The 12,215-nt window shown below is 42.4% G+C and overlaps 1 long non-coding RNA gene across 3 annotated transcripts in view; it reads left to right on the top strand.

Annotated features, from left to right (window-relative positions):
• The first annotated feature begins 1,824 nt into the window (after positions 1–1,824).
• LOC116101958 overlaps positions 1,825–12,215 on the top strand; it is an 11,298-nt gene continuing 907 nt past the window's right edge. Inside the window, exons 1-4 of one of the 3 annotated variants that reach the window (XR_004122955.1) lie at positions 1,825–1,985; positions 2,131–2,253; positions 4,763–4,888; positions 8,314–8,413. This is a non-coding gene — a long non-coding RNA (uncharacterized LOC116101958). The remainder of the gene's footprint in view (positions 1,986–2,130; positions 2,254–4,762; positions 4,889–8,313; positions 8,414–12,215) is intronic. The other 2 variants (XR_004122954.1, XR_004122956.1) reach the window with 2 other exon arrangements.

The raw sequence follows: 12,215 nt of genomic DNA on the forward strand, positions 1-12,215 counted from the left end.
ACAAATTATATAGAAAAGCATTTATCAAAAATATTTTTGCCTCTTAATTTCAAACCTTTATATTGCTCATATTATCTTAATATAGTTGATAAGCTTTAGAAGGACTATCCTGATTGGAAGCACTGGACTCCTAAAATTAGAATTCTAGTAATGTTTCTTATGGGAGTCTGGGGAGTATATAATACTATGATCTACCCTATTAAATACCTTTGTATTATTATTATTATTATTATTGTTATTATTATTATTTTGGTTTTTCGAGACAGGGTTTCTCTGTGTAGCTCTGGCTGTCCTGGAACTCATTCTGTAGACCAGGTTGGCCGCGAACTCAGAAATCTGCCTGCCTCTGCCTCCCAAGGGCTGGGATTAAAGGCATTCTCCACCACTGCCCATCAATACCTTTGTATTTTAAGGTTTGAGTCATTTCCTACATTTGTGTAACTTTAGTGTAAGCCAAATCATAGCCATCTGTAATGGGATCTGATGCACTCTTCCGGTTTGTCTGAAGAGAGCGACAATATACTCACATACATAAAGGAAATAAATAAATAAATAAATAAATAAAATAGCTGTAGATATAATTGGCTGTTAGAATCTGGACAGAAAAGTCAGGTGACCCTGGGCTAAAGGCTATGTGCAGGGTGGGTAAGTATGGGAATGTATCATGTGAAAGGGCATGTGAGAAGGTATCTGGTGAGACACATTTGGTAAGCCATAAGGACAGTTATATATCCCAGGCTCAGGAATTTAGCAAGGCAAAGGGCTCACAGTTCATGGTGGCTCCTTTTTGGTTTCACGTTGGGAATGTTTGGTAAGATGGAGAGAGGCAGAAGGCTAGAGGCCAGGAGAGCAGAAAACCAAGAGTGGTGGACAAGAGGCCAAAAGGGCTAGACTATATAGGGAAGAGAAGCTGGGAAAAGGACAACGCAACCCTAGTGGGGGCATTCAGGAGGCAGGGTATGCCAGGTGTAAGTCCCTGAACAAGCACACGCAGCTAGGCCCTACCCCCAGACTAATCTAATGGCCTGGCCCAGCCCCTTGAGGTGCAAGAGTATTCAGGACCAGCCTTCTAGACTGCTCTACCACTGTAAAGGTTGTTTCCAACCCCTTGAGATACAGGCTGACAAGATCCACTCTATAGAGGGAAAAAGGGGTTGGGGGCAAGATCAGGCTACAGAATCCCACCAGTCACAGGCCGCCCTGGAAGCTCCGCCCCTTCTGCTCCCAAACCTATATACTGCCTGCCTCCTGCTCTGTTCTTTGCTGCTTCTCTCCCAAGCAAAGGCACCTAGTTTCTTGAGTCTCTCCTAATAAATCTCTCCTGAGGTTTGTTGTAGGGTGTGACTTTGTGGTATCCCTGGGCTCCCAACTGCCAGGATAGCTTTCCCTTCAGCGCTGGTCTTTTCGCCAGTTCCTAGGGGTGCTAAGAGACTGGTGGACATCAGCTGCTTTGATATGTTAATAGGCACCTCAGTTTCCCCCAGTTTTGGGACCTAATACTCAGGTTACACTTTAACAAACATCCCACAGAATGCCACAGTTCATCTGGATACCACTTTCTACATTGTTACATACTGTCACAACCCTAGGACATATGGCTACGAAAATTACAGTTTCACAAAAGCTAATTTTTTTTTTGCTTGTTTCGTCTGAACCCAATTGTCAGTCTCAATTCCTGCCTGGCATCAGTTTGTGATACTGTAGCAATCGTTCCCGAGTTTAACACCAGAGTCTGATCGAACTCTCTACAGAGCTGCCAGCTATCAGCTTCAGGCGAGGGGAACGCGAGATGCCTTCTGGGAAATGTAGTTCAACAGTGCGCCACGGTGGCCAAGATGGCGTCCTTTCCCGTAAAACCCGGAGGATTGAGCCTTACTGGGAATCTTGCCCTGGAGGCGAGGAAAAGCCTATTGTATGAGTTTAATCTGCACTCACTATACACCTTGGAACACCACTGTCCTTTCCAGTAACACAGAGTGAAAGCGGTAGTATCTGAGTCCCTGCCTCTTACTATTCATCCACTGGGAAAAGTTCCTGGGGTGTGGAGGGGAATTAACTAGAACCCCTGAGACTTCTGGGAAATGTAGTTCACAGTTTTTTTTTTTTTCTTTCTTTCTTTTTTTTTTAAAGAATAGAATGGAAAAAGATCCTCTAGTTCAGAGCCCTGGTGGGCAGAGACCTCTGGGAGTGCTAGCTCACTGAAGGAGTGCGCAGGCGCAGGCTTCGTGGCTCGCCATCGTCGCCTTTGTCTGGGTGAGTTTGATTTGGGGGTCTGTAGGACTAGGGTTTTCCCAGACCGAGTTAAGGCAAAGGAGCTGTAGGGGAGGGTTTACCCACCTGCCAGGGCAAGGATGCCTGAAGGGGCGAAAATCGCCTACTGTGATAGTGGAACTGAGAACTTGGGTGGATGGGGGGTAGGGAGATCAGAAACCCGGGTGGGTTTGCGGGTGGGGTGAGCATACGTGTAAGGGTGTGTTTTGGTTTGTTTCGAATGAGCGAGAAACTGGTTTCAAGTTTGTGAAAATACAGGGGTTGTTTTCTAGTACTTGTCGCATTTATTTTAAAAATAAAAACGCGGTTTTTTTTCCTGAAAAACAGGAAAGGGAAAAGGATAAATTGTGTGAGTAGTTTTAAAAGTGGTTTTTAAAAATTAAAACAAGTCTACACTACAGTAAAAAATGAAACTAACGTTCCTTTGAAAAATATTCTTTGTAATCAAGATTTCCAATAACTCGTTATTGGATGCCTACACATCTCAGTAGGCATTAACTTACTACTTGGAAAAACTTGAGATGAGCTATTTTTCAGTAGCCCCAAATTTACGCATTAGCCCTTAGAATGTACTTTCCACTGCTGCAGAAGCGATTAAATCAGAAAGGTAATTAATTAATTGTCCCACCTTTAGCACAGAGAGGTCAAGAAAGCTATTTAATTTAGCACACGGATTTGTCAAATGACAGGGCTCTGTGTGTGTGTGTTGCCTGAATGTATGTGATGTATGTGTACGTGGAACCTGCAGAGGCCAAAAGAGGACATTGAATCCCCTGGAACCGGAATTACAGACAGTTGTGGGTGCAGGGAGTTGAACTAGAGTCCTTTGGAAGAACAGCCAGTGTTCTTAAGCACTGAGCCATCCCTTCGGCTCCAAATTAAGATTCCTAGTTTGTCCAGATTTATCCCACACCAAATAGCTTTTGTAAACATACAGATTTTCTTCTAAGAATTTTTTGAAAAAAAGAAAAAAATTAAAAAAGGGGGGGGCTGGTGAGATGGTTCAGCGGGTAAGAGCATTGACTGCCCTCCCAAAGGTCCTGAATTCAAATCCCAGCAACCACATGGTGGTTCACAACCATCCATAATGAGATCTGACGCCCTCTTCTGGTGTGTCTAAAGTGTACTTACATATAATAATAAATATTTTTAAAAAGTAAATAAAAAATTAAAAAAAGAATTTTTTGGTTGTTCTTTAAAACATGACAACAACAAAAAATGGTCTGCGTTCCTAGTCCTGCTTGTTCTGGAACTCGCGATATAGACAAGGCTTCCTCTGCTTCCCAAGTGCTGGGATTAAAGGCATGCACTATAATGGCTGGCGCATTCTTTCCTCCTCTCTTTCTCACTTTCCTTCTTTCCTTCCTTCTTTCTTTTGAGTCAGCATTTCTCTTTGTAGCCCTGACTGTTTGGGAAATCGCTCTGTACATTAGGCTGCCCCAAACTAGGATATTCCACCTGCCTCTGCCTCCTGAGTGCTGGGATTAAAGTTGTGTGCTACCTTGGGCATTAGATGTCCTCGAGAGCAGCTCAGTGTGGCTGCTGGGGACCAAACTCCAGTCTTCTGGAAGAGCAAGCAGTACATACTCTTAACTGCTGAGCCATCTCCAGCCTCTTAGCACAGCTTTTTCAATAGAGTGAGATAGTAAAGGCTCAACAATTTTGATAAGCTAAGAAAACAATTCAAATTAACAATGGAGATACAGGGCTGGAGAGATGGCTCAGCGGTTAGGAGCACTGACTGCTCTTCTGAAAGTCCTGAGTTCAAATCCCAGCAACCACATGGTGGCTCACAACCATCCATAATGAGATCTGATTCTGGGGTGTCTGGAGACAGCTACAGTGTACTTACATATAATAATAAATAAAATCTAAAAAAAAAATGTTAAAAAAACAATGGAGATACAACTTCTTTTAGTGTGTGTGTGTGTGTACATGTTATGTGGGTATATGTGTAAGCACTCATGAGTGCACATGTACATGTGTGCAGGTGTATGTACATGGTAGTCATATAGAGCAGAGGTAGATGTCAGGTGTCTGCCTCCATGGCTCTCTGCCTTACTGTTTGCAGCAGGGTGTCTCACTGAATGTGGAACCCATGGACTTGGTCTGGATAGCTGACCCGTGAGCTTCAGGGATCCGCTGCACTCTCCCATGAAGCTGTCTGCCAATGTGTGTGACTTGTTATATGGGTGCTGGGACCTAGACTCAGGACCTAGTACCTTCACTGGCAGGCATCTCTCCAGCCCCAGTTTGCTCTCAGTTACCCCTCTGATATCGATGTGGCTGGGACTGTGGGATTTACATTTTTTCACCTCTAAGTACTTCTACTGCTATGTTCTTCTAGGTTGCCCTGGCTGTCTGGAAACTCAATTTATAGACCAGGCTGGCCTTGAACTCAGAGTGTGTGCCACCATGCCCAGCTGGGAGCATCAAACTTCTTATGTCTTTAAGTGTCATACTGATTACTGATGATAGCTCCTTCTTTTAGGTGGCCTCCACCTGTTTCTCCTGTGTATTACCTGATCAGTAATTCACAGCACAGCACAGCACAGCACAGCACAGCACAGCAACACAGCACAGCACAACTATGGCTCGTACACCTCCAAGTAAGAGAGTAAGCCTGCTCTTTCATCACTGTATCCTGAAAATCAATTCTTCTTCTTCTTCTTCTTCTTTTAAGTTTTATTTATTTATTTCATGTATGTGAGTACACTGTCGCTGTCTTCAGACACACACCAGAAGAGGGCATCAGATCCTCATTACAGATGGTTGTGAGCCACCATGTGGTTGCTGGGAATTGAACTCAGGACCTCTAGAAGAGCAGCCAGTGCTCTTAAGCACTGAGCCATCTCTCCAGCCCTTCAATTATTCTTAATATAAATGTAAGCCATGGATTAATCCGGCAGCTGTAGTTTTTTACCTTTGCTAGTCCCCAATAACTGCGCAGAGAAACCAAGATTTATTTAAAATTGTACCTCAATAGCTGGGCAGTTAAATAACTGAGCAATTAAATGATCTATCTTTATATGCTAATCTGGCTATCTCCCAGCACCATCCCATGATACTTACATATTATTATTGATCTGCCTCTTCAGACCCATTCTTCATGGCTCCAGTTCCTCCACCCTGCCAGCACACCTCCCTCCATCTCTCCTCCCTCTCACTAGTGGATGTGCCTCCCTATTCTCTATTCTGCCCAGCCATTGGGTGATCAGCTTTTATTGACAAAGCAAAGAGTAAATGGTAGGAAGTGTTTACACAACCTTGAGACGGGACCTCGTTGGTATAAGCATTACAATGCCATATCTGGATTGAAAGCAGATAGGAGGGCAGAGATGTCAGCATTTGAATATCCCGAGTAAACTTTACACAGCATACAAAACTTTATGCCTGTGATACCCCACTATGAGTAGAAGTTGCCCATATGCAGAATAAATACATGTTTGCTAAATTCAGGATGTGCATGTATTTACAGGACCCTAAATTACATTTAATTTCTCCAACAGTAACCAAACCTAGGTAAAATATTAGGCCTCTAAATCTTTTAAGAGCTGAGTTGTTAGTATTAGCCAAATAATTTTTTATATTTTTTATATTATTCATGGTTGATGTCCTTTAAAAGAAAATATGTTTTTGTTTTGCTTTTGGCATTGTTGGGATTGAATCCCTAACCTTTTCAAGGCAAAGCCCTTGGATATGTTTTCTTTAAAAATATATATGTGTGTGTGTGTGTGTGTGTGTGTGTGTGTGTGTGTATTCTATGTGTCTGGATATTTTGCCTACTTGTATGTATGAGTACCACATGCATGTGTGATGTCTTGTGGAGGTCAGAAAAAGATGTCAAATCATCTGAATTTGGAATCACAGATGGTGTTGAGCCAGGATATTTGTCGTAGGAACCATATCTGGGTTCCTTGCAGGAGCAGTAAGTACTCTTAACTACTGACCATCTGTGCAGAGGACGGTCCTCTGCAACATCCTCTTCTTTTTTTTTCTTGAGATTTATTAATTTTCACTTTATATTTATGAGTGTTTTTGCCTGCATGTATGTCTGTATACCACATGCACACAGTGCTGACAGAGGCCACAAGAGGACTTTGGATCCTTTGGAACCAGAGTTACAGATTATGGAGTTACAGATTATTGCTAACCTGGGTTCTCTGGAAGAACAACCAGTGTTTTTAACTGGCGATCCATTTTTTCAGCCTCCTTTTTTTTTTTTTTTTTTTTTTTTTTTGGTTTTTTGAGACAGGGTTTCTCTGTGTAACCCTGGCTGTCCTGGAGACCAGGCTGGCCTCAGAAATCCGCCTGCCTCTGCCTCCCAAGTGCTGGGATTAAAGGGATGCGCCACCACTGCCCGGCTTAGCCTCCTTTTCTTTTCTTTTCTTTTTTTTTTTTTTTTAAGAAAGATTTATTATTATATGTAAGTACACTTTAGCTGTCTTCAGACACACCAGAAGAGGGCGTCAGATCTCATTACGGATGGTTGTGAGCCACCATGTGATTGCTGGGATTTGAACTCAGGACCTTCAGAAGAGCAGTCAGTGCTCTTAACCGCTGAGCCATCTCTCCAGCCCCATCAGCCTCCTTTTCTTTTTGGGTTTTTTTGTTTCTTTTTTCAAGACAAGTTCCCATTCTGTAGCTCTGGTGTCCTGGAATTCAATGTGTAGACCAGGCTGGCCTCAAACTTATAGAGATTCTCTTGCCTCTGCCTCCTGAATGCTGGAATTAAAGCTGTGTGTTACTGCTCCTGGCTCCTCTATCTCATCTCTTTTTCTATAGCACAGGCTGGGCCTTACCACGTAGCTGAGGATGACCTTGGACTTCTGATCCTCTACCCTCCTGAGTGCCTGCCCATATCAGTTTACTTTTCTCTTTCCGTGTGTGTGTGTGTGTGTGTGTGTGTGTGTGTGTGTGTGTGTTGCATGTGTGCATGTCTGCTTTTCAGTGTGTATACTTGTTTTTCATGTGTGTGGGCATGTATGGATGGGTGGGGTGCATGTGCACATGAGTGTGCATGCATATGGGTTGGCATGAATGTGGAGGTCCTGCATTGGTGTCAGCAGTCACCACCATCCATCACTTTCCCACTTTACTTATTAAGACAGGGTCTCAGTCACACGGCTCTTAGAAAGTCTAGTGTTTCTAGCCAACTCACTCCCAAGATTCCTTCTCTGCCCTTCGAGGCTGGAATTACATACAAGCCTTCATACCCACCTGACAGTTACGGGTTCTGGGGGTCCAACAACCATTTTCATGTTTGCCAGAACAAGTACTTTAAGCACTGAGCCTTTCCCCAGTCCTCTATTTGCTTTTTTTGAGACAGGTAGCTAAGTCTGGCCTCAAACTCAACATCCTCCTGCCTCAGTTTCCCAAGTTGCTACTATTAGAAACATGTGCTACCACTCCTGACTTAAAATGTTGTTGAGGCTGGGCGGTGGTGGCCCACGCCTTTAATCCCAGCACTTGGGAGGCAGAGGCAGGCGGATTTCTGAGTTCAAGGCCATCCTGGTCTACAGAGTGAGTTCTAGGACAGCCAGGCCACACAGAGAGACTGCTTCACAAAATAGAACAAAAAGCCCACTATGGTTGGCAGTAAAATGATAGGCAATAGTTTGACTTCAGTTGGGAGCAAGGCAACCTGGATACCTCCTCAGAAATCATGTTCAGATGGCCAATTCGGGCAGACTCTGAAAATGTCAGTGTCATAGTTTCTCTGTATAACTTTAGTTCTAAAAATATAATACCATCTGTTACCCACAGCCGAAGAACATTTTGATTTTAAGTAGAATTACCGGTTTAGCCTGAATGCCAAGTACAAATGCGCAGCCCATCTGTTTTGTGCATGCTCGGACTGAGGCTTGAGTGCATGCATGCGTGCGTGCGTGCGTGCATGCTTGCATGGTGCGTGCATGTTCACAGACCAGCTTCCTGTGTTACCCCCCCCACACACACCCGAGACTGGAAGTTTCTCTACCCTCCAAACCTCTCGAGTGTTGAGGCTTCAGTCTGACTTGCAGCCGCTGCTTTGATTTACAGAGATAGCACGTGAGTCCTGAATCGCTTCACTCATTGCAAGTTAAGAGGTTACAGTTCAAACAAAAACCCTTGGTGTCTGAGAAGAAACATCCATCTGCAGGTGAGTGAAACCTTTATGTAATGCCTTGATGTCCTTAATAATAATTGATACTGTATCTAATTCCAAGGGGATCCAGGACTCTAGTGTCCATAGACACCTGCACTTGTGTGCAAATACACAAATGTGTAAGATAAATAAAAAAAAATCTTTACATCTACTGAATATGTAGATTTTTCCCCCTTGTTATTACTCCCTGACCAATACAGTATGTCAGCTATTTGCCCAGGGTTGCTGCTGGGTATTATATGTAATCTAAAAATGATTTGGCCATTTAACTATATGGGAGGATATGCATAGATGGCTTGTAAATATGCCATTTATACAAGCAGCTAAGAGCTAATCTAAGATACTTAAGGATGACTCTGTAGACTCTATGCTTAATTATTCTTGCTCACTTCTTTCTTTTCTTTTTTTCTTTTGTGTGTGTGTGTGTGTGTGTGTGTGTGTGTGTTGTTTTGTTTTATTATTTCAAAGCAGGGTTTCCCTGGCTGTCCTGGAACTCACTCTTTAGACCAGGCTGGCCTCAAACTCTGAGATCTGCCAGTCTCTGCTGGGATTAATGGCATCCTCTACCATGCCTACCTGCTCAGTCTTTTCTTACCTGGATTACTCTACATTGGCAACAACATGTTACTTTTTTATTGTAGTTGAGACGGGCTTTCACTTTGTAGACTTGACTGTCCTGGAACTCCCTATGTAGACCAGGCTGGCTTCTAAGTCACAGAGATCCACCTACCTTTCTGCCTCTTGAGTACTAGGATCAAAGATATACCCCACCACATTTGACCACTTAAAACATACTTATCTGCCAGTGTTTATTAAAACTATTTTGCCTTTTTTTTTTTTTTCTGAGACAGGGTTTCTCTGTGTAGCCCTGACTGCCCTGAAACTCTCTTTGTAGACCACGCTGGCCTTGAACTCACAGAGATCTGCCTATCTCTGCCTCCTGAGCACTGGGATCAAAGGAGTGTACCACCACCACCCTATTTTGCCTATTTTTGATTGCTCTATCTTAGATATTATCAACTCACTAATGTGAAAGATGGAGAATTGCTATCCCCAGCACCCATACTGCCCATGCTTCTGGTACAACTTATATCACTCCATTAAAATAAAAAAAAGCTTTGCTTATTTTATCTGTGTGTGCCTGACATGTGCACCCTTCAGGCCAGTGGTGGCTCGGTGGGTAAAGGCACTTGCCACAGAGTTCAGTGGCCTGGGTTTGATCTCTGAAACCTAGGTGGCAGGAGAGAAGAGACTCCTACAAGTTGTCTCTGACCTCCACACACAAACTGTGCGTGTGTGCAAGCTCAGCACACATCACAACATGAGTGTTTGCCTTCTTGTTTTCTTTCCTTTTTATTTTTGGTAAAGTGTTACAGTAATGTGCTTTATTTAGCATAGATCTTTGTGAATGGAGTTTCTTTGTATTTGAAGAGCCTATTCTGGAAAGTGTCTTTACTCTGTTCAGTTGTTTCTCTTTTTTTAATATGATATTTCCTACAACCCAATCAATATTTTTTTCTTTCTTTTTTTTTAAAGATTTATTTATTATTATGTAAGTACATTGTAGCTGTCTTCAGACACACCAGAAGAGGGCGACAGATCTCATTACAGGTGGTTGTGTGTTACCATGTGGTTGCTAGGATTTGAACTCAGGACCTCTGGAAGAGCAATCAGTGTCCTTACCCGCTGAGCCATCTTGCCAGCCCCCAATAAATATTTTTTAGACTTCTTAGGTCCTACTACAGCTCCACTAATTTTCCAGTCTTACTTTATATTCTTTTATTTCTTCCATTCTTTCTACTTGTTCCTTGCCTTTTTTTGGCCACTCTATTAAATCTTTTTTTGAAAATATTAATTTTAATTATAATTATTAGTATGTGTGTGTGCAGGCATGCTTCCATAGTCTCTATGAAGATCAAAACACAAGGTTGTGGATCCTCATTCCACATGGGTTCTGGAGTCAAACTGGAGGTCAAGCATGAACATCAAGCAATTTATCAGTAGATGCACCTCATTTGCCCTTAGTTTACTATCATGTTAAACACATATAGCACTATTTATGTCAAAACACTATAAAACACTTAATATTTTATTTTAAAAACAGTATATTTACTTTTAGCTCTTTAGAATATTAGCATTAGGGCTAGAGAGATGGCTCAGCGGTTAAGAGCACTAGCTGCTGCTTTTCCAGAGGTCCTGAGTTCAATTTTCAACATTCACATGGTGGCTCACAACCATTTGTAATGGGATCTGGTGACCTCTTCTGCAGGCATACATGCAGGCAGAACACTGTGCACATAATAAATAAATAAATAAATAAATAAATAAATAAATAAATAAATGTTTGTTTGTTTGTTTTAAAGAATATTAGCTGTATTATTTGTTATTCAGGGGAACAGGTTTGTCTTAGTTTTTGTTCTAATGCTGTGATGTGCCATCATGACCAAGGCAACTCTTATAAATGAAAGAATTTAATGGTGGGCCTGCTTATAGTTCAGAGAGTTAGTTCGTTATTTTCATGGCAGGTGCATGGTGGAAGCAGGAGGATACTCATGATGCTCAGAGCAACATCCTGGTCTGCAGGCAGAGCACACTAACCTAGTGTAGGCCTCAGTGAGATGCCTCCTGGGACAAAGTCACACCTCCTAATCCTTCACAAGTAGTGCCACTCCCTCATGACTAAGCATTCAGATCTGTGGGCTTATGAGGACCGTTCTTATTCACAACACTATAGGATTAACACCGGGATGCGTTAAATGTATAATAATCTCCTCTCAGTCTCCCTACCTCACTCTCCACAGTGCTGAGAATGCTTTCTCCTGATGACGTTCCAGTTCTTTCCAAAGACAAGAGCTGCATCATGGGAGTAGAGAGGAGCTCCCTTTGTGGATTGTTTGTGTATACCAGGCATATTGAAACGGTGCCTGTGGAGGCAGAAGTAGTGTCTTTGTAAGTCATCCACAGTTACACGATAATTCAAGGCCATCTTGGTTTACCTGAGACCCTCACAAAAATATATCTCAACTGTTAAGAGCATGTATTGCTCTTTCGTGGAATCTGAGTTCAGTTCTCGGCATCCTTTTTGAGAGGCTCACAAAACCTGTAAACCTCCAGAGGACTTGATGCCTCTGATCTCCAAAGGTATCTGCACTCATGTGTACACGCACACCCACATGCACACACATGTAGGGACACATAAATCAACATTAAATCTTTTTTAAAAATTGAATGAACAAGAGAGAGAGTTGGGGCCAGGCAGTGGTAGCGCACACCTTTAATCCCAGCACTTGGGAGGCAGAAGCAGGCAGATTTCTGAGTTCGAGGCCAGCCTGGTCAACAGAGTGAGTTCCAAGACAGCCAGGGCTAAACAGAGAAACCCTGTCTCGAAAAACAAAAAAGAGAGAGAGGGAGAGAGAAAGAGAGGGAGAGAGAGTGTTGGAGGTATTTGCTGTTCATTTACCTTCAATTTATAAACATCTACTCTTACCAAATTATAGAACTCTAGGCATGGTTTTTAGACAGGAGGTCTCAGTCTGTAGCCCAGGCTACCTGGAAGTTATCTCAATCCTTCTGCCTTTGTCTTCCAAGTGTTAACATTATATACATGAGCTACTATATTTGACGGCATAATCTTCTTTGCTAAGATCTATCACAAATTAATTTTGTCTCTACTTGACACCCTTATTTGTATTGTCTTTATCAAGTTTTCTGTGCCTTTAATTTCTTTATTTTATCCACAAATGTTTAGTTTTCATAAGTATTTTTCCATCCCTTGGCCTTTTTTTTTTTTTTTTTT

This window comes from Mastomys coucha, unplaced genomic scaffold (assembly GCF_008632895.1).
Source record: "Mastomys coucha isolate ucsf_1 unplaced genomic scaffold, UCSF_Mcou_1 pScaffold21, whole genome shotgun sequence".
NCBI lineage: Eukaryota > Metazoa > Chordata > Mammalia > Rodentia > Muridae > Mastomys > Mastomys coucha.